The following is a 23,685-nucleotide window of genomic DNA, read 5'->3' as shown; positions in this document are numbered from 1 at the left end:
GGAATGACAGAAATGCTATGTTAGTTGTCAGTGTCAGAAGTGAAAAGTTTCTATAAACTCTTCTAGCAAACTTAAAAAAAAAACCACAAAACACATTTAAGTAAATAATGTGCTTTAGAAGTACATTTAGACTGATATAAAAGAAGCAGTTCCTAAATTTTCATTATCATTCTGGAGATGCTAATAGCAGCAGTTTGTATGTTTTTTTTGGGGAGGTGAGGGATAGTCACAACAATAGTCATCTAATCTGGAGAGATCAAAGTTTAATCAATTAACATTAAACCATGCTGGAATATTGATATACTAATGTGTGGGACCCTGTTAAACTTACAACATGATACATCAAATAAATTCATTGATACATAGCCACTGAAATTGACCATACATATACAATTGCTCAATACAATTTAACAGAGAACGGTCTTCTCAGACACCAGTTCACTTACAACTGACTTCAGTGATTTCTGGAATTTACAAAATCATAGTAAAAATAAGACAAGGTATAGAACAAATATTTACAGTGGAAATTTCAGTTCAAGGTAAAAAGCATTACACCTGCTTTGCTTTTACTAAGCATTTACATAAAACAACTCCTGTGGAAGCAAAATCTGTCCGTCAAAGTCACTCTCTTGTGCACTTAGATCAGAATGAGTATCTGGATGAGATTCAAGCTATTGTTTCTTTCAGCATGACTAACCGATTAATTCTAATCTTTTACCATTCAATCTGAGACCTGCAAAAAGGAAAGAAACAAGTGATATTGATATACGTTTAACATTCAGTGAAAACATAAGAATTTCAGAGGAGAAACTATATGTGTATTGTCAAATGCATGAAACTGCCACTTAATTTTAAGCTTTTCCCCCTTTGTTAACTGAATTTAGAAATTTCAAGATATATACAAAACACTGAAACATTTCCTATTATCACCCAAGTGTGAGATATGAATCTCTTATGTTAACTTCATAGTGGGGTCATGTAGGTAGAAACCATGTGTACTAAAACTTCCATTCTCTTCACCAAAATATAGCAAGCAATATGCCATTCGCATCACTATTTCTAAGACTGTTTCACTGGTGACATTCAACATTCACAACAGTATATTTATGTATGATTTCTCTGAAGTCTATCTGCTCCTGTGGAGTTAAATTACTTTTAAGAATGCATGTTGACATGCCATGCCAATTGTTTCCGTGTGTCTGTATTGAAATGTGAATAATATTTATAAAAATAGGGGTGCAAACCATTACAACTACAGAAAGAGCAAGACAATACATTATGGTCACCATTTTGTTCCCATATTTAGTACGTTAAGTCCAAAATATGCTACTTTGTCATGATGCAAACAATTCTCACATGGAGGTACAAAACACAGTTACCTCCCTCTCCAAGGAGTGTTAAATACAACACTAGTGATATATGGAAAAAGGAAGTAAATATAATGAAGTTAATGCTTAAAAATTATTTAAATGTACACAAAGAAACAGAAAAGTATAACTGATGTAGCTGACTGCACAAATAAAAATTATTAGTTTTCCTTAAGTGTGCAGGGGGCAGTTTTCATGTACAAATGTAATGCCGCAATCAGCGACCTAGTATAAAAAGTCATGAAAAAATCAAATACACAAGTGAGGTCAAAAAAGACCATAATTTTGGATACCTATATTAAAACAAAGCATACGACTAGTATCCACTTGACCAGAGAAGTCAATGGCAGTTCATAGCGGAAGAAGTTTATGCACCCCAATCCAAAATTTCTACATGTAATTTTCATGATCGAAGGTCATTTTTGACACAATGTGATGCTCACAGTGCAAACACAAGCCTTTTCCTAGATGACAATTCTGCACAACAGTTGTTCTAAACAGGCTGATGCAACTGAAAATAGATGTCATCCAAGCCATTTTTGAGATATTCTACTTGCCCCAAACCCATGTATTTACTGCTATAGGAGGCTAGCACTTCTTCATAGCCGACTATTGGTATTTCACTATCAACATACTGCAGAGTAACTGTGGAAAGTGTACATGCCTGAAATCAATTTCAAGAACAACACAAGCCAGAAACACTCAGTTCACAAACATATCCATATCTTCCAATAGTAAACAATAATAGCTGAAAAAGTCACACCATAGCCTTACGTTAAGAAATTTGCAGAGGGGCCAATTTACGAAACTGGACTCTGCCACCTAAGCTTTTACATCAAACCAGTTCGTACTGCAGTTTTAAAACAATGTATATGTGTTTCGCTACCTTTCACAAAGTCTGACCGTATTTACCTCTTTTAGGAGAATTGTAATTTCCGCCTAGCCGTCTCAAACATATTGACGCAGATGCTGTTTTATTTTGTCATCCCTATGGGGTTCGATAATTTCAATGAGGTTTTCTCTCACATTTTCAAGAGTCATATGACTGTGTACCTTACGTTATTTTCTCTCGGCGATAACGCCTTAGATACGGCTCTAATGCCTTCAAACCAGTCAGAAGAGGTGCTTCCTTCCCTGGTTTGGCAACATCAGTCGATATTGTGATGTTTATCATATATGTATGCTAAAATATTGCTCGACACAGAGTTTTCTCTGTGTGTTGCATAGCTCTCATAAGACATGAGCGGCTATTGGCTAACATACGGCCAACTTCTGAGTCAAATTTGTTTGAAACGATAACGGCGATACATTCTCTTTCTTACGTCACATAGAGCGTCAGTAATACACATCAATTTCACGCTTGCACTAGACCACACTTAACCGGTTTTACGATTATAAAGATATTTTCACTTATAGCTCTTAGGTTAGTTTAAATACGATTTCTGTTTCATACACGCGCAGGACAAGGTTTGATTGTAAGTAAACAGACGTCATGGTTATTAGGGTAGGACTAAAACAACACTGGGGGCCCCGAGTGACCGATTGGTCTAAAGCGCTCTGCATTACGGATCACTGCCATCTCACCTCTGTCTGCGTGGGTTCTAGTTTCGGGTTCAGCCAATGTGGGTATGTGAGAAAGCTTGCCAGGAGCTTCTCGTGGGTCGGTGGTTCTTTCCGGGGTTTTCTCGGGTTCTCCACCATGAATACTGGCCGCCATGTATAAGCCTGTCGCTGAAAATGGCTTTAAACCTCACAACAACAAAAACAACTAACACAATACTAAAATGTTCACTTTCCTAAATCTTGATTAGCACCAAATTCTGACATTCTCTTCGCAAACATTGTTACTTCAATGTTGCTGGTTATTTCTTTGTTGATATTATGTATGCAATAGGAAGATAAACTCAATATCGGCTTACCAACACACAATAGACTGCTCCGGTGGCCTAGTGGTTAGAGTGTCCTCCTCGGATTTGGGAGGTCGTGGGTTTGAACCCTGATCGAGTCATGCCTAAGACTTACAAAAATGGTACTAACAGTTGCCTCGTTTGGCGCTCAGCATTAAGAGGTTGGTGTTAGGACTGGTCGACCTGGTGTCAGGATAATTTTACCGGGTGGGACATCATGCTACATGTCTGCGGCATGATGCCCCAGTGCTAGACATCACTATAAACTGCCACACTGCAGACATCGTTGCGATAACGCTAAAGCTACGTTAAAATTCCAAATCGCACACACACACACACACACACACACCAATAATATCGAGAAGAATGATAATTCGTTTCATCACACTTGGCCGAAGCAAAATAATAACCGTAGTCACCCATAAATATGTTCTGCTGACGTTATATAAAAATAACAAAAAGAGTCAACTAACATACAAAAAGAAAAATATATTTATCTGACAGGAGTGGTCGTAGAAGTAGATTACGTAGAATTTTGTTGAAATATTTTACAACCTTTTTGGTCATTATATTCTTTCAGTTTTTATTTAATGTTGTGCCACTCTCTTTTCATTGTATTTTTTTAAAAATATTTTGCAATGTACTTCTCATAGTATTGTTTGCATTTTACTGAGTATTTTGCAGTTTTTCTCATTGTATTGTTGAACTTTACTAACTGTATTGCAATGTTTTTTTTTTCCATAGTATTTTCTAATTGTACCTCCTGTCTTAACAATGATTTTATCATTGTACTTTTGATCTTTCACCTTTTCCCTTCTTTTATCAATGTAATTTTTTCCTCCATCGAGCCTCTAGGATTCGGTTCAAACGACCCGGAGGATATTATTAGGACAGAATGTTTGAGTAAAGTATTCAGATTGAAATTTTCTTTAAATTATATTAAAAGTAATTTTACATTAAATTATATTGAAAGTAATTTTCCACTAAAATATATTGAGATTTATTTTATCTGTTTCTGTAATTTACTACAACTGTATACTATTTTAATAAACATCGCGCTTTACGAGCAAGTGCAGAAACCTATAAAAATATATTTCTCCTGTATCCAAAGGTCATTAATTTAGATTTGGTGGGAAGTTGCTAAACATCAAAATTATTAAATCTCTAATTGATAAGTAAGCTAGATGATCCACGCATTTTCCGTGGGAAAGAAAGAGGGTCTTGTTCTGATTCGAAATGAGAGGACACACAAGCACTGCGTATAAATAGAGAGTGTGCTTACGCAGAATAAATTCATTCATCGAGAGTCAGAACAGCTGTTTTACCTTACAGCGATTCCTTACATCCGCTTGCCATATTCCCTAAGATGTAAGCGTATCTACATCGTAAGGAGTGACACCCCTTTCTTATGAGAGCCTGAACTCTTTCTTCTCTCTCTCTCTCTCTTTCTCTCTCTCTCCATGGGCAAATTTCTTATCGTAGCAAAATAAGACAAAATCGCTTTCATAACAATAAAGAGAAACGCAGTCATATTTAGAATTTGATGGAACCAAAACAACAACTGATCTGAGTTATGATTAAGTTTAAACAATATGTTTTAATCAAAAGCGTCGAAATACACATTGCATAGACTGGTGTGTGTGTGTGTGTGTGTGTGTGTGTGTGTGTTTACGTGCGTGAGTGTGTCTGTGTATGTGTGTACAAATCAGGTAAACATACTTTCGTGCGATCTTGAAGACATCAATTTACAAGCTTATCAGAGAGACAGATTTTCGTACTATCTGGTCAATATGGGTTCATGCGCCTGTCAGCTTGACATGAGTTTTCGTTGTTATTGTGCAGACATCCATTTTTGTATATCGAGTAGTGTGAAGTGTCGAATTTTGAATTACAGAAAATTTTACGATCGAATGCATTGAGCATTACAATTCTCTCGCATTTAAGCCAGAAAAGTCTTTGTGAAGGGTCACTTCTACCTTTCTTTGTTCATCTTCCCCCCCCCCCCATGTCAGTGTAAACTTCAAAGGGACAACATTCCGACCTAATGAAATTGACCACGGTCCTTACAAAGTCAACATTTGAGCTACCAACCCTAACCGCTTGGTAGGAACCTTTGTTCACTTTTCATTTTTTCAAAGGGAAATTGTCACGCACTGTCGTTTACAGATTCTGTGCTGTCTAAACCTGATGAAAGGAATTATTTCTTTGGGGGAAAATTAGGGACCGCTGCCTACGATTGGGCAGAATAAATTAGGGCGTACGCTTTAGAGCAATCAGACTTTAAAGTGACGACCCTAATCGAATTTCTTTAGTTTGGAAATTTCCTAGAAGAAGAAACTTAGTCTCTTCTCCGGGGAGGCATAAAGAGATTAGTGGTTTCCTCGTGAAACAAAGAAGGGACCATATGGTCGTCGTGTAAAAAGAAAGATATGGAAGGTGATGCAAATCGGTCGTGGACATTGCGCTCTTTTCACCTCTCGTTATGATGATGAAATAAATCCAGATTAGACACACCTGTTAAATTCTATTGATATAATATAACTTGAATTGGAATTGCCATTATCAATTTGTTCTGATTAAATTTGTTATTTCTTGTCAAAGGGGGCTCGTATTGCTTTATTTCTTCCCAGTATTCTCCCTCAGTTCTCTGTTGAAATTCCATTCTTCTTTCACTCCAGCCGGAATATAATAGGAAGGTCATTCTCTAGATAACGTCAGCCAAACCCAGTTAACCATCCCTGTCACTAAGAGGGCGACGTAACAGGTAGACATTGGTTTCCGTGACAATTGGATTGAGAAACGAGAAGGTTTATATGCACATTGACTGAGTGGATGAGAGACTTCGTGTCTGTCAAGTTGAAACGTGCTTTCCTGCATTTCATATAGACCAAAGCTTTTGTTGATATTGGATGGACATAAGTTTTACGTGCCTATCGGTTAGACATGGTTATTCTTGCTAGTCGGTAGAAATGGATTTTCGTGTGTATCCGGTCGACACGGATTTCTGTGTTTGCCAGGTCGACAGGTGTTTTGGCAATCAAGTAGACATGGACTTTTGTACTTATCGCTTAGACATATTGTTTGTGTAATGGATGGACATGGATTTTCGTGATTATTGGGTAGACAGTTTTAAGACATGTCTACCTGGCTTAACTCGGTACATGTTGGGTAGGACTATATTACTAGCGTTGACGGTTTAGTACAAAAGATCCCTGTTGAAATTGCAAGTAGTGAATAGGGACACCCTAGCGACAATGGGACTTAGCATTAAAAACACCCCTGGGACTGTCTAGCGACAATGGAAAATTAACATTAACCACCCTGGGACTGTCTAGCGACTATGTAAGTTTAACATGGACGAAAAATCGTGGGACTGTCTAGCGTAAGGGAAATTAACATGGGAAATAGAGTTTGGGACTGTTGAGCGACAAGGGGAAATTAACATGGGAAATAGATTTTGGGACTGTTGAGCGACAAGGGGAAATTGACATGGGAAATAAATCGTTGGACTGTTGAGCGACAAGGGAAAATGGAACAGGGTCGGGACCCTATTTTAATACGGTCCCGACCTGATGGGTCTATGGGAATGGAACAGAGGAGAGGGATAGAACACACACACACAAACACACACAGAGGAATTTAACATGGTCGGCCTGTCTAGGGACAATGATGGTAGAAGGCCAAGCACAACAGAGACAGAGACAGACATACACTAGTAAAAGCCTGAGATTTATATATAAAGCATTACTACGACCTGAAATTGTGCTGGGGTGTTCAAAAATTTGCATAATTGTAATGATGCTATAAATAGCTATAATCAAGGAAATGCTCAACGACAAAATGGATGTGACTAAAAGTAACGCTAAAATGACGAAATTGTCCCAGAATTTAAAGGAAAATAAACATATCCCCGAAAATTAAGTTACAATGGTTTAGACTAAAATGGATAAAATTAGTAACTACTTACAATATCAACTTGTGTGACGATCGTGGATAAACACCCATGTATCTATTTATAGCTATAATCAGCTAACATTCCTATGAAATCCCACTATCTATTTATACTACAACTTGTGGGTTATTCCTTTGGAAAACCCCACTATCTTTTTATAGCCTCAGCTTGAGTGACGTTCCTGTTTATGAACTCTAGTACATATGTATAGCTACAGCCTGTGGAAATCCCCAAGTCCATATTTATAGTCTCGAAATTTCCAGCGTCAGTGACGTCACTGTACTGAACACTAGGGGATAAATGTCAACAGTGTTGCAAGTGGCTGACCTGAATACACGCTACTGCAGGTAGGTAGGTAGAGTGTATCTGATAGGGATAAAGTGAGTTTTATAGGGACAAACAGAGACCAATACACACACACACACACACACACACACAACGTACGCGCGCAGACATACGCACACACACACATACACACACACACACACACACACAGAGGGAAGAGGAAAAAACAAACCCCAAATATACTATCAGCACAGAAGGGAGATAATACAAACCCCAAATAAACTATCCACACAAACGTACGCGAACGCATACAAACCCCAAATATACTATCCATACAAACGTACGCGAACGCATACAAACCCCAAATATACTATCGACACAAACGTACGCAAACGCATAAAAACCCCAAATATACTATCCACACAACGTCGCTAACCCATACAAACCCCAAATATACTATCCACACTCGGGAGGAAGAAGAAAAAAACAACCAAAAATATACGATCTACACAACGTACGCGAACACTCACACACACACACACACACGCACACCACAGAGGGAAGAAGAAGAAAACCATTATACACTATCCACACGGAGTGAAGAAATAACCCTTTATATATACTATCAACAGAGAGTGAAGAAAACCCATTATATTCCATCAACACAGAGTGAAGAAGAAAACGTTTTTTGAAAGCACCTAAGCCCTCACCTGCAATGACCAACTCTGCCTAGCACCTACACCCTACACCCCCACTCCCAACACTACAAAACCCATTTAACCCGTTATTTTATGGCATCAGTGTGTGATTTAGGAAACATCAAGACACAAAATGATGGATGAATAGACTGACTATTGTTTACCGACTTGCATGCCTAAAGAGCGTGCGTGAAGGAAAACATCCTTCCATTTCAATTCTAACTAAAACATGATCCAGAGGGATAGAGAGAGGTGAAAGAGCACAATTTCATAAAGTGTGAGTAAAAACAAAACACGCCATCCTTATTATACAATGTCAAGACCAAGAGACACTTACGTTTTCTTTCTGGTCTATTCTCTTTTAGAAGGTAGTATGAAATTTCACATCAGGGCCAACGCATCGGCTCACACTGTCAATTTTTCCATTTCCATGTCTTTACTGGCACAAGTTCTTCATCATCTTCAATTTCTTCTTCTTCTGAATCCCTCTTCTCTGTTTCGTCTTGTTTCTTCTCTTTTCTCGTAGGGCACTCTGAATTCCAGTGTCCTTTCTCCTGACAACGATATTAGGTATCTTGACTTTTGTCTCTCTTTCTTAGACGAAGCAGGTATTCTGGAGACAAATACCCACTTACCTTTGCAGATATAGCAAACTTCATTAGCACTTACACACTTTCGTATGACTCTCACCAAATCAACGACCAAAAGAGTAAGTTTTGTTGCCACTTTCGCCTGTGAATTATGCTTTCGTATGACTTTTAGCAAATATTTGACCAGCAGGTCGATCTGTGCTGACTCTTCCATCTTCTTGATCGTTTGAGAGTGGAATGAATACTCTGATGCTAAGACACTCTCCTTATATACAGGGACCTGCTGCGTATGAAACCTAGTCAAATGTAATTTTGCAATAAGATGAAACGATTTCATTGAGAAAATAAAAGGCAATGGCGTGCCGTGTCGCCTCACACAAGACCTGAAGTGTTAGTTCAAATCCGTGTCAGCGATTTCGAAGACGACATAACTGAGCTTTAATCAATGCTCTCCATTTATGCCACAAAACCACGAGTTCTGATTCACGCCAAAAGAAATTTCGTTCGGTCCATAAAAAATAGTATCACATCTGAGAAACGCAAAAACGAACTTCCAGTAAACTGAGAACGACGGCTTACACCTACAACGTGAAATGTATGAGTTCGAGTAGTGCGTAAAACGTAGTCAAATTAAATTTTTATAGCCAAGACAAAACGATCTCTTTTCGAAGAAGAAAGCAGACACCAAGCGACAATGGCGATCAGTGTCACACAACACTTTTCAAAATGTGTATTATTAGAGGTTTGTTCTAGCGATCTACACGGTTAAATTAAATGTTGATGTATTTTGCAATAAGACGGACACAATTTCCATGGGATCGCCCATGGTACCATTGTTCGTGCATTAGTTTAATTTTTTTAAATATTTTTTTTATATAAATCGCCTATAGGATAGACCCAGTAAAGCATGGCCATTCTCGTCACTGTCTGAATAGCTACTCAAGTCAATTCTAAGCGAACGCGGTAAGAAAATAAGTATAGCCAATGAAATGGCTTACAACGGGTGATGCATTGTTTTGTTCTAGGACTGTGTGGCATAATAATCCCTATGTTCTTGCGTTGTTACCATTACAGTGCAGACAGACTGGAATGTGAACTTACAAGCCCTCTTTGTGTGTGTTGTACCATTTCTTCTTACCACATCAAAATACTGAGCGTCACACTATTGGTTCGCGTTTTCAAGCTGACCATTTTTTTTATATCTTACTTAAACATTTTAACATAAACACTCACACTCACATCGGTAGAGTCAGAACAGACGTGTTACAGTATTGAGGGGCATGTTATCTTTTTTTTTCAAACTAATAAATTTGGGGTTTGTATGAAGTAAAGAACCGAAAGTACAGTGAACCTCAAGGATGATGACCCAATCTGCCTGTCTATTGATGCGTGTATTTACTTAAGAAGAAATATGACCTCTAAAACACAAAGAGATACGGCAAGCATGATTAGAATGAACACAACGATGTTTTCCTTCACGCCCGTGTAATTTAGAGTTTCAATCGTCTTTGAAGACAAACTTGGTCTCCTTTTGTAGGGCTTGAAATAATAAAAAAACTGAAAAATCTTAAGCACTTTGCTATAGATAATTTCATCAACAGACTAAACAACATAAATACCGTTACAACACTAGAAAGCCTTAAATCTTCTATCAAAAAGAAATGCATCAAAAAATTAAAGATTAACGATAACTAACCAATGAAACCGAATTTAACAAAGGCAATGACATGTGAAGAAATGCCTCTCACTTTGGAAAGGTAGGTGAATGTACTCTGTCATGCACCATCAACTTGAAAAAATTATAAACAGAGAGAAACCTGAATTCAAAATTCAGTTGTTTTTTTCTTCAAAATTGTTTCGTTTCTTTTTTCTTTTTTTGGAACAAATCTAAGCACTAATATAGAGTGGAAAAGGGAAAATGCACATACAAGCTTTGATATTTCTGAAAAAATGAGGGGATATTCCTAACGTTCATAACCACCTATGGACTTGGACTTGTCTGTGACTTATCCACAAAACAAGATGTACATATTTCTGGTCAAGCTGCAAGTGTGTGCGTGTTTTTGAAAATGGTAAAAATGGGATATACAATTTTCTCGTGACACTTATAAAGTGAAGAGTCTGTGCAAGTGTCAAAAGCCAAAGTCATATAAGTTTTGTATTTTGTACGGCTTAAAGATTTCCACTTTAGAAAATGTGAAGTATCACAAGTTATTATCACAAACAGAAGTGGAACATAGGGGCTTGCAAGAAAGAAAATAACCCAGACAGTTGGTGTCATCAAGAGTGCTAGAGACGGTACCCGAACTTGCTTGCTTGCTTACTTGAATTAAAGTGATTTTCGCTCTAATGGAGCATGTATCACTGGTTTAATCACGCAGCGCGTGATTTTTAATTACTCCTGGGGAAGGAAAGAGAGCCTCATCCCCCAGGCTTTTATGTACTCACAGACTACTTTTAAATTTAGCCACTCAGGTGTCGGACTAACTAGTCCTTAACAACCTGACCGAAAGGCTTTAAACATGAGTGGGAATAGTCTCACCACACACTCATTTTTCTGTCCGAGCGTGGTAAAGGAGGAAAAAGGTGCTCAAAAAGACAGCCATGGGTGTTAAGTACTCAACAAAACGCTAGCCCGTACTTATTTCAAATCAAGTCCCGTTTTTGCTAATGGACAGTAAAAAGTACCAATAATGTGTTAACCACTTGTGCAATTAGTTCAAATCTAACGAGTCTGTTAAATTTCCTACTTCCTAACATATCTATCTAATATTAGTACTTAGTGTACATAAAAATAGCCATACTGATCTTATTTAAATTATTATATCTAAGAGACATATACCAGTTTGGTCACTGTTAGGTTTAAAAAGTTAAGTTTGTTGCGGTGTTCCAATAGGTCAAGTTTGTTTCGAGAATAGTTTAGTCAAGGAGGGATACCAAGCCAAATATGGTTCCCTATTCTATAAAAAAGCAATCTTTTGGAGCCCTAAAAAAGGCTGTTTTTTATGTTAGAAGGTAACACGTCTCTCTTTTGCTTTCACGTTCTTTCCCGCACTCCTAGTCTCATGATTCTTGATATCAGGAAATGTGTAGCCATGATGGGCGGCAATGTAAGCAGCGGCTTCTACCAGTTGACTGAGGGGGTATCCAGTGTATGTTTGTCTGTAGAATTGGGGAAGAACTCTGACCCTAATCCCCATTGAGAAGGTCTTGGTTTAAAGGTGTCTAGAGATTTGTAGGCAACGTATTGTATGGCTCTAATAAACTGCCCTGGTGTGTTGACGTCATACAATGCTTGATCTAACCCCATTTCGGTGTACCTCTCAACGAGGGTCAGCGTCCCCCTCTTCCTCCTCAACCGCCTCAATTTCCTCTTCTGGTTCTGATACTAATTCTTCAGTTGAGGTAGATAGTTTCAAATCCGCTGCTATGGTGTCTGTCGCTGTTATTGTTGTTGTGGTTGTTCTTTCAGCTGAGATTGCCTGTAGTATCGGAGTGAGAAAAGAACGTTGTTGTTGTTGTAGGGTTTAACGCCATTTTTCAGCACGCGATAGGCTATACATGGCGGCCAGTATTAATGGTGGAGGAAGAACCCGAGAAAACCCGGAAAGAACCACCGACCCACGAGAAGCTACTGGCAAGCTTTCTCACATACCCACATTAGCCGAATCCGAGACTCGAACCCGCGCAGACAAAGGTGAGATGACAGTGATCCGTAACGGAGAGCGCTTTAGACCACTCGGCCACTCGGGGCCCCAGAAAAGAACGTAGTGCCTCCGATAATTACATTTGAGTTTCCCATACCGTTTGTCTAACATAATTGGCCGTTTGTTTTGCCACCACTCTTTCCGGGGCAGGTTGTTTGTTAGGTATAGTCGGCTGTTGACTAGATGTTATTTGTGTTCTCGAGGTGGGTGGAGTGCTAACTGGCTAGGTCTGCATTTCTTTCTCCCGCTACTGTTGCGTATATTTCTTCCCTCCACACCGAGTTCTGGGCCTAATTCTTTTAATTTCGTTGTACCCGAACTTATATTATCCATATTATCACCAACAAAAAAAAACGCACAGACCTAAAAGAAACACTCACTCACTTTTTTACAGAACATTACTATTTTTAAAATTTTGATAAGCGACGGAAACGAAGGACTTAGAGTCGCACTTTCTAACCAAGATAAAGAAATCATGTGCTGATAGACTCACTTCTGTATTTTTTCTTCTAACTGACTAACATATCATAGGCAATGGAATGTTATTTTTTTTCGAGAGTATGGGGTAGCCCTGAAATTTTTTTATTTTTTTTGGAACTTGAAGCTATGGCGATCGCTTAGGTTATAAGATGGCGGCCTCCTCTGACGACAGGCTTTCTCACAGGATAAGGTCTGCTTCTTCGGAAAAGAGAAGAAGAACTCTTTGGTGTCGATACAACTGTTGACAAAGCCTCTGTCAGGTTTTTATGGTCAAAGCGCGGACGTGAAGGAAAACATTACTACACGGTTTTCGAGCCGGAACGTTCAAATAGTGTTATGGGAGGGATAGAGAGAAGTTAAAGAGCATGAATCAAGATTCCTATAGCCAAACAGACCACAAAGGCATTTTCTTCTTCAAAACACAACATTTTTTTTTATTCAAAATCACTTAATACTAACAAACAACTCTAACATTTTTAACAATAATCCAACAATATAACATCAAACATTTTTTTCAAATACCAAACATTTTTTCAACTAACACATTATTTTGGAGAGGGCTGACAACGTTGTGAATGAAATTGTGATTTCCACTGTTGGAAGTCATTAGGCCATTGATGGACACTACGTTTCCTAGCTTGAGACAAAAGATAAGCATACTGGTCACAAAACCATCGATGTACTTTCACATCGTTTCTAGAAGAATGACGAGGATCAAAATGAGTCACTAAATGTTCTAAAGAATAGCCCAGGCTGCGATGATGCAGAAAATACTCACAGTGCTGTCCACACACCAAGGAATATGTGCCTTGTTATTTCACATTATTGAATCGTGTGGTTTGAGCATTTCTTCTCATCAAGTCAATGATATCGTCTTCCAAAGGGGGCAGTCCATAGGAATCAAAATATTCCACACATCCTTCTTGAGGAAAGTAGATGGCTACCCAGTGGGTTCCTGGGAGATGACTGTCGTCCGTGTTGATCACATAAGCTTGATGGTTTTGAGATGTGCAATGAGGGAGTTCATCTTTAGCACAGACGACAGGATTCCAAGAAGCAGTGTACAAACTGTGGTTCAAAAGGTAATAAAGTTCTCAGGTATCCATTTTTTGTTTTTTTCTTCTTCACAGGTAATGATAAGTGATCAATTCGATCCTGACTTTTTGCTTGAAAATGTCTGACAAGTAACCGTTTCTTCGCCTTGTCTCCCAACTCTGATCCAACAGAGCTTCGATGCGATGGATCTCTTGAGTTGTTAATGGAGGACAATAATGTTCACGCAAGCCTTTATACCACTGTTGTAACACGTCTTCTTCCGAGATGAGACTCCAAGCTTCGTCCAGATATTCGTCCAATTTTTCTTCTTGACTCAGCATCAGGCATTTATCGTGTTGAATTTGACTGGGATGATCGTTATGACATCCATAGCAATCTTTCTTGATCAATTCCTTAATTTTTTTCTGTCAAGACTATAGCATAACAGGAAACTAAATGTGATTCTTGTTCTGACCATCTAGACTTCATCATGATGACTTCTTCGTCTTTGTCTTGGGGTTCTCCTTCCTCAGGATCTTCACATTCCATGTCCAAAGAATCCCTACTATACAAACATTGATAAAAGTCTTCCATGACTTCTAATAGTCCAGAATGACTTCTCTCAAACTGTTGGTTTATATCGTATTGTCCAATTCAGCATACAGGATGACGTTCACCGTATTATCTGCGCGTAGATTTTCTGCAAACTGAAATTCCACACGCATCTGGCCGGATTTTATAGGGTGAAAATGTCCCTCCTCGCTGTCTTGACTTACAATTCGTTAGAGAACCGTTTTCGAAAAAGAAGTTTCACTGTAACTTTCCCTTTGGAGAATGGAATATTTTGTCCCAGATCTCCTTTTATAGCAATGTTGACAGTGTCTAAATACGACTTACTGACGGGCAAATAGTGAGGATGTACAAATTCACGGTGTACATGATAGGTGTTTGCACCTTCCTGGTCATTGTTTGTGGTACTATCCACTTTGAAAGGAATGACACGCAGTAACGGAACAGAGGTGTGTCCCACCACGTTGTACTCCACCACATCGGAATACACAAAGATCAAATTAAGTCCTTGGTTCAGTTCTACCGGGTTTCCAAAAGCTCTGTAAAAATCCATATTACTTTTGATCTTGCGGCTCAAATTGTTTGCGACCATTTCTGCATGTCCACCCAAAATTTCAAACAAACTACCATTGAACCTGAGGGTCAATGTGTCCGTATCTTGAAATTTGATCACGAGACGATGAGCCACTTTATGGTACTCAATCTTCACACTTTTTTTGGCTCTGTTCAGTGCTTTGCCAAAGGCTAAGTTGAACCTGTCCGCAATAGTGTCCACCAAATGTTCACCACTAAAATAATAACCTGAAGGAATTTTCAAGGTGTAGATAATGAAGGCTGGATTGCTGGCTGGTCTTGTGTCCCCTAAAAACCCGATTTTATTGATTTCTTCCTCCAATTGGGCATTCAGGATTTCCACCTCGAAAGTGTTTTGCTTTTCGGTGATGTTTTTGATTTGTGTTGGGTGAATGATTTCCACTAAAGCCACTTCCCAATGGGCTTCGTGATCTAACTGGATGGTCTGAGGTAATTTGACCGTGTAACAGCACAACGTGTTCTTGGGAAACACCTCCATGCAAATGTCACTGGGTAAGGTTAAGTAAAATTGGTTGTTATTGCTCATAATTCCAGAGTTTTGTGGCTCTCCGAGGTGATACTGGAAGTTAGAGGAGTGTCTCCGCCCAAAATGGGGTTGTTGTTGGAGTGGTGACTGGCACTGACACTGGACACAAGGTTCCCGTTGTTCCCGTTCGAGGAGAATTTCAGGGAGGGATTCGGAAGCAGGTAACCGATGTAACTGCTCAATACAATGGTCCACAAGTGTTTGTCTCCTTGTTGCAAACTCAAATTGGCAATGGCTGCACCGATGACACAATACACCACGAAGGTTTGGCAGAAAAAGACGATTTGCGTTTTAGGCACACGTTTTCCATACCACACCCACAAGGGTTGTGTTTGTAAATCTTGCAGAGAAGAATTGGGTGAAGGAGTGATCGCAGTAGCTGAATCTGTGTGAAAGGGCATGATGGTCACTTCTTTTTATAGTGCGAAGCGTCGATGCAAGAATGAAAACTGGGTGGATATCCTTTCCAACGTCCTTTGACTTCTTTGACACGTCGTTTGCCCACTTTACGGTTTCTGCGTTTGACAATGCCTTTGATGTCGTACACGTCGTCTTTTTTGGTGACACGACTTGATTTGAAATAAGTACGGGCTAGCGTTTTGTTGAGTACTTAACACCCATGGCTGTCTTTTTGAGCACCTTTTTCCTCCTTTACCACGCTCGGACAGAAAAATGAGTGTGTGGTGAGACTATTCCCACTCATGTTTAAAGCCTTTCGGTCAGGTTGTTAAGGACTAGTTAGTCCGACACCTGAGTGGCTAAATTTAAAAGTAGTCTGTGAGTACATAAAAGCCTGGGGGATGAGGCTCTCTTTCCTTCCCCAGGAGTAATTAAAAATCACGCGCTGCGTGATTAAACCAGTGATACATGCTCCATTAGAGCGAAAATCACTTTAATTCAAGTAAGCAAGCAAGCAAGTTCGGGTACCGTCTCTAGCACTCTTGATGACACCAACTGTCTGGGTTATTTTCTTTCTTGCAAGCCCCTATGTTCCACTTCTGTTTGTGATAATAACTTGTGATACTTCACATTTTCTAAAGTGGAAATCTTTAAGCCGTACAAAATACAAAACTTATATGACTTTGGCTTTTGACACTTGCACAGACTCTTCACTTTATAAGTGTCACGAGAAAATTGTATATCCCATTTTTACCATTTTCAAAAACACGCACACACTTGCAGCTTGACCAGAAATATGTACATCTTGTTTTGTGGATAAGTCACAGACAAGTCCAAGTCCATAGGTGGTTATGAACGTTAGGAATATCCCCTCATTTTTTCAGAAATATCAAAGCTTGTATGTGCATTTTCCCTTTTCCACTCTATATTAGTGCTTAGATTTGTTCCAAAAAAAGAAAAAAGAAACGAAACAATTTTGAAGAAAAAAACAACTGAATTTTGAATTCAGGTTTCTCTCTGTTTATAATTTTTTCAAGTTGATGGTGCATGACAGAGTACATTCACCTACCTTTCCAAAGTGAGAGGCATTTCTTCACATGTCATTGCCTTTGTTAAATTCGGTTTCATTGGTTAGTTATCGTTAATCTTTAATTTTTTGATGCATTTCTTTTTGATAGAAGATTTAAGGCTTTCTAGTGTTGTAACGGTATTTATGTTGTTTAGTCTGTTGATGAAATTATCTATAGCAAAGTGCTTAAGATTTTTCAGTTTTTTTATTATTTCAAGCCCTACAAAAGGAGACCAAGTTTGTCTTCAAAGACGATTGAAACTCTAAATTACACGGGCGTGAAGGAAAACATCGTTGTGTTCATTCTAATCATGCTTGCCGTATCTCTTTGTGTTTTAGAGGTCATATTTCTTCTTAAGTAAATACACGCATCAATAGACAGGCAGATTGGGTCATCATCCTTGAGGTTCACTGTACTTTCGGTTCTTTACTTCATACAAACCCCAAATTTATTAGTTTGAAAAAAAAAGATAACATGCCCCTCAATACTGTAACACGTCTGTTCTGACTCTACCGATGTGAGTGTGAGTGTTTATGTTAAAATGTTTAAGTAAGATATAAAAAAAATGGTCAGCTTGAAAACGCGAACCAATAGTGTGACGCTCAGTATTTTGATGTGGTAAGAAGAAATGGTACAACACACACAAAGAGGGCTTGTAAGTTCACATTCCAGTCTGTCTGCACTGTAATGGTAACAACGCAAGAACATAGGGATTATTATGCCACACAGTCCTAGAACAAAACAATGCATCACCCGTTGTAAGCCATTTTATTGGCTATACTTATTTTCTTACCGCGTTCGCTTAGAATTGACTTGAGTAGCTATTCAGACAGTGACGAGAATGGCCATGCTTTACTGGGTCTATCCTATAGGCGATTTATATAAAAAAATATTTAAAAAAATTAAACTAATGCACGAACAATGGTACCATGGGCGATCCCATGGAAATTGTGTCCGTCTTATTGCAAAATACATCAACATTTAATTTAACCGTGCAGATCGCTAGAACAAACCTCTAATAATACACATTTTGAAAAGTGTTGTGTGACACTGATCGCCATTGTCGCTTGGTGTCTGCTTTCTTCTTCGAAAAGAGATCGTTTTGTCTTGGCTATAAAAATTTAATTTGACTAAGTTTTACGCACTACTCGAACTCATACATTTCACGTTGTAGGTGTAAGCCGTCGTTCTCAGTTTTCTGGAAGTTCGTTTTTGCGTTTCTCAGATGTGATACTATTTTTTATGGACCGAACGAAATTTCTTTTGGCGTGAATCAGAACTCGTGGTTTTGTGGCATAAATGGAGAGCATTGATTAAAGCTCAGTTATGTCGTCTTCGAAATCGCTGACACGGATTTGAACTAACACTTCAGGTCTTGTGTGAGGCGACACGGCACGCCATTGCCTTTTACTTTCTCAATGAAATCGTTTCATCTTATTGCAAAATTACATTTGACTAGGTTTCATACGCAGCAGGTCTCTGTATATAAGGAGAGTGTCTTAGCATCAGAGTATTCATTCCACTCTCAAACGATCAAGAAGATGGAAGAGTCAGCACAGATCGACCTGCTGGTCAAATATTTGCTAAAAGTCATACGAAAGCATAATTCACAGGCGAAAGTGGCAACAAAACTTACTCTTTTGGTCGTTGATTTGGTGAGAGTCATACGAAAGTGTGTAAGTGCTAATGAAGTTTGCTATATCTGCAAAGGTAAGAGGGTATTTGTCTCCAGAATACCTGCTTCGTCTAAGAAAGAGAGACAAAAGTCAAGATACCTAATATCGTTGTCAGGAGAAAGGACACTGGAATTCAGAGTGCCCTACGAGAAAAGAGAAGAAACAAGACGAAACAGAGAAGAGGGATTCAGAAGAAGAAGAAATTGAAGATGATGAAGAACTTGTGCCAGTAAAGACATGGAAATGGAAAAATTGACAATGTGAGCCGATGCGTTGGCCCTGATGTGAAATTTCATACTACCTTCTAAAAGAGAATAGACCAGAAAGAAAACGTAAGTGTCTCTTGGTCTTGACATTGTATAATAAGGATGGCGTGTTTTGTTTTTACTCACACTTTATGAAATTGTGCTCTTTCACCTCTCTCCATCCCTCTGGATCATGTTTTAGTTAGAATTGAAATGGAAGGATGTTTTCCTTCACGCACGCTCTTTAGGCATGCAAGTCGGTAAACAATAGTCAGTCTATTCATCCATCATTTTGTGTCTTGATGTTTCCTAAATCACACACTGATGCCATAAAATAACGGGTTAAATGGGTTTTGTAGTGTTGGGAGTGGGGGGTAGGGTGTAGGTGCTAGGCAGAGTTGGTCATTGCAGGTGAGGGCTTAGGTGCTTTCAAAAAACGTTTTCTTCTTCACTGCGTTCGCGTACGTTTGTGTGGATAGTATATTTGGGGTTTGTATGCGTTCGCGTACGTTTGTGTGGATAGTATATTTGGGGTTTGTATGCGTTCGCGTACGTTTGTATGGATAGTATATTTGGGGTTTGTATGCGTTCGCGTACGTTTGTGTGGATAGTTTATTTGGGGTTTGTATTATCTCCCTTCTGTGCTGATAGTATATTTGGGGTTTGTTTTTTCCTCTTCCCTCTGTGTGTGTGTGTGTGTGTGTGTATGTGTGTGTGTGCGTATGTCTGCGCGCGTACGTTGTGTGTGTGTGTGTGTGTGTGTGTTTGTATTGGTCTCTGTTTGTCCCTATAAAACTCACTTTATCCCTATCAGATACACTCTACCTACCTACCTGCAGTAGCGTGTATTCAGGTCAGCCACTTGCAACACTGTTGACATTTATCCCCTAGTGTTCAGTACAGTGACGTCACTGACGCTGGAAATTTCGAGACTATAGATATGGACTTGGGGATTTCCACAGGCTGTAGCTATACATATGTACTAGAGTTCATAAACAGGAACGTCATTCAAGCTGAGGCTATAAAAAGATAGTGGGGTTTTCCAAAGGAATAACCCACAAGTTGTAGTATAAATAGATAGTGGGATTTCATAGGAATGTTAGCTGATTATAGCTATAAATAGATACATGGGTGTTTATCCACGATCGTCACACAAGTTGATATTGTAAGTAGTTACTAATTTTATCCATTTTAGTCTAAACCATTGTAACTTAATTTTCGGGGATATGTTTATTTTCCTTTAAATTCTGGGACAATTTCGTCATTTTAGCGTTACTTTTAGTCACATCCATTTTGTCGTTGAGCATTTCCTTGATTATAGCTATTTATAGCATCATTACAATTATGCAAATTTTTGAACACGCCAGCACAATTTCAGGTCGTAGTAATGCTTTATATATAAATCTCAGGCTTTTACTAGTGTATGTCTGTCTCTGTCTCTGTTGTGCTTGGCCTTCTACCATCATTGTCCCTAGACAGGCCGACCATGTTAAATTCCTCTGTGTGTGTGTGTATGTTCTATCCCTCTCCCCTGTTCCATTCCCATAGACCCATCAGGTCGGGACCGTATTAAAATAGGGTCGCGACCCTGTTCCATTTCCCCTTGTCGCTCAACAGTCCCACGATTTATTTCCCATGTTAATTTCCCCTTGTCTCTCAACAGTCCCAAAATCTATTTCCCATGTTAATTTCCCCTTGTCGCTCAACAGTCCCAAACTCTATTTCCCATGTTAATTTCCCTTGTCGCTAGACAGTCCCACGATTTTTCGTCCATGTTAAATTTACATAGTCGCTAGACAGTCCCAGGGTGGTTAATGTTAATTTTCCATTGTCGCTAGACAGTCCCAGGGGTGTTTTTAATGCTAAGTCCCATTGTCGCTAGGGTGTCCCTATTCACCACTATTGCATCATGTTCTACTTACATAGTACAGACCTTATAATAACTTCAAAGAATGAGCACGTGGTGTACACTGTACCTGCCACAATTCACCGTAATTAAAAAAGCTCTGATCCACAGTGCATATCTTTCTCCATCACGCAGCCTAAAGCCACTATAAAGTTACCATATAAAAAACTGTTAGCATTAAAAAAAATAAAAAGTAAAAATAAAGAAACTATTGTACAATTTGTTTAACAAGACCAAAAAATCAAGAATAAAACTGGTAATTACAAAGAAGAGGCTTGTGAAAAATTGCACGAAACTTGAAACAAGTCCAAATAAAAACATGAAATCAGTCCAGGTGAAAACATGAAATCAATCGAAATGCAATAATTCTCTCTTCTTTCAAGCTTATACTTGGATACAAATGTTCTGAGAATTGACCTACTGGAGATCATATTGATTTATGTCTCAACCGTACATAATCCAAAATCTTGACATAGCCTGTTCAGCTTCCATTGACACTCCTGATCTCTGTACATATCTAACTTAAATGGGGGTGGGGGTGGGGGGTGGCGGTAATATTATCGTAAAATTTTATTTGCTAACACATTAAATGACTCCCACGATGCCATCATACAACAAATGACTTGTTTACCTATTGGTCTAAAAAAAAGCGATTCAAAACTGATTGACTCCTTGAAGAAAACTTTACAGTACATACAACGATTTCATACAGCAGTAGTTAGTCCTGTATTCCCACAAAAATAACGTGAAAGGATCTCATAGTATTCTTGCTATTGATATCTCAGGCTAAACGTTGAGGGGTCATACGACCCTATTACTCTAGTCATGCTCTACGTTTATGGGAAATACGTTCATCAAACATTACCTTCTATACATGCACTGTTTCGCTTGTTTCGTTGAACACAATCCTAATTTCAAAATTTTTCAACAAATTGAATCAGACAGAAAAAAGCAAATTGAATATAAAGTAAAAGCTAGAGACATTTATAAAACTGTTTCTGCAAGTGCCCCCTCCCCATTTAGCTGCTAATTTTAATGCAAAATTGCGTAAATCTTTTCCGAACCGACCCTTTAAAGTGTTCGATGTATTTGCGCAGACACTTAAACATAAATTATGTCCATGACGAAAATATGATGAATAAGCTTGAAGGGAATTGTCATTGTTTCGTTTCAGAGCATGTTCTTAGCTTTCAAACTACAGCTTTATACGTTTCTGTTACTGCTGACCATCCTTCCCCACTATTCATACACAGAAAGCGAAGCAGGCAAAATATCATTTCCTGTTGGTTCATTCTTAGCACATACGATACAAAGTTTGTATCTGTGAGAAAACTGTTTCATTTCGGTTGAATGTATGTTTCATACAACAGTTCACTAGCTTTCTCTTTAATTATATTCTTGGTATGTACTTTAAACCGATTAAGGCCTAAAGAAATGAACTAACACCACAACTTAATGTAAGCATAGTACTCGATTGTACCTTTCAGGTATAACGGTACCAATTGCGCAAGTCCAGGTGGGTGAAGCTTAAGGTGTTGCATTCAGAAATACAAAACAACACTAGCTGTGATTGGTGCATTATGCAAGAGTTGTACTTTCTGTTAGGCTTAAAAAAAGTTGTGCCTCTTGGCAACATGTGAGATTATGTTAATTCATGTCTAGATCATATTTTGTATTTTTTTTTTTTTTTTTTTTTTTTCTGAATGAGGTACACATGACTGAAGCTTTATCTGTTGTGACTAGATAACTCTTACCCCTGTCTAGATCCAGCAGAGTTATCTCTCTTAAATTCAATGGAGTACCTGGTTTTGTCTTTGTCAAATTGACAATCTAGCATTGTTCTCTATGACAGTGTGTGACATGCATTCTGAGATAGGATAGAAAATATATTTATTTCACAAAACAGTAGCATTGAGGTATATGGAAAAACAATTGGTACCGTGATACCTTCATAACCTGACATTTAAACAAATCCACATGGCCGGAAACCATGGTGCAGGCTAAATATTGAATAAAAATAATAGCCTATTGGAAAACAAAAATCATACGGTTTGAAAAAATTCCTCAGATTACTCCCATGACCCGTACTTACACCGGACCCTGTCTAAAATGTAACTTCGGAATACTCACTTCCACACCTGACCCTTGATCAAAGGTTGCTATTCCTTTCCATGAATACACTCAGCAGCCATAATCTGTGACTAATTGTATATTTTTCTATTCATCAAGTCATCTTTTACTTTGCTGCGTTGCCCAAATTGATGTTACGAGATCCCGTACTGTAAGAAGCGCACACATTTTGCTTACCCCCAAAAAATTACGTTGATCTACTCCTGATACTTACAGAGATATGCGACTATGAGACACATTCCTTCATCAATTTGAGAACGGTGTGAAAAGGTAGAAATGATTAAGGACGGATCATAGGCGTATCTGAGGACATTTTTTAAATGATTATATTTCTTTTCTTTATTCGACACTAGGCTATTCCAACATTAAGCTTGGTGCAGAACTGTAGGACTCGCGGCTATACTTCGGTCCCCATAGTGCAAACATCTTGACATAAAAAAGATCAATAACTTTAAATAATTGAATGCTCATGATCTAACCTATATTTATCAGTATAGACTCATCCTTGACGACAGCTTCAGTGTGGAGAAAACCATATGAGTCGTGAC

The 23,685-nt window shown here is 38.5% G+C and overlaps 1 long non-coding RNA gene across 2 annotated transcripts; it reads right to left on the bottom strand.

The window, feature by feature from the left end:
• Window positions 1-243: 243 nt before the first annotated feature.
• Window positions 244-2,402, bottom strand: LOC149785174 (uncharacterized). Of its 2 annotated transcripts, none has more exons than XR_016413491.1 (2): window positions 2,280-2,402; window positions 244-733 (listed from the first exon to the last, which is right to left on the bottom strand). It is a non-coding gene; the product is annotated as an uncharacterized LOC149785174 (long non-coding RNA). The 2 variants fall into 2 exon arrangements; XR_016413492.1 differs by lacking the exon at window positions 2,280-2,402 and adding an exon at window positions 1,811-1,950.
• Window positions 2,403-23,685: the final 21,283 nt, after the last annotated feature.

The sequence above is a fragment of the Sinohyriopsis cumingii genome, chromosome 13 (genome assembly GCF_028554795.1).
Source record: "Sinohyriopsis cumingii isolate HCF-2022 chromosome 13, ASM2855479v2, whole genome shotgun sequence".
NCBI lineage: Eukaryota > Metazoa > Mollusca > Bivalvia > Unionida > Unionidae > Sinohyriopsis > Sinohyriopsis cumingii.
The sequence above is the reverse complement of the archived record's forward strand: the minus strand, read 5'-3'. Positions and strand labels throughout refer to the sequence as shown.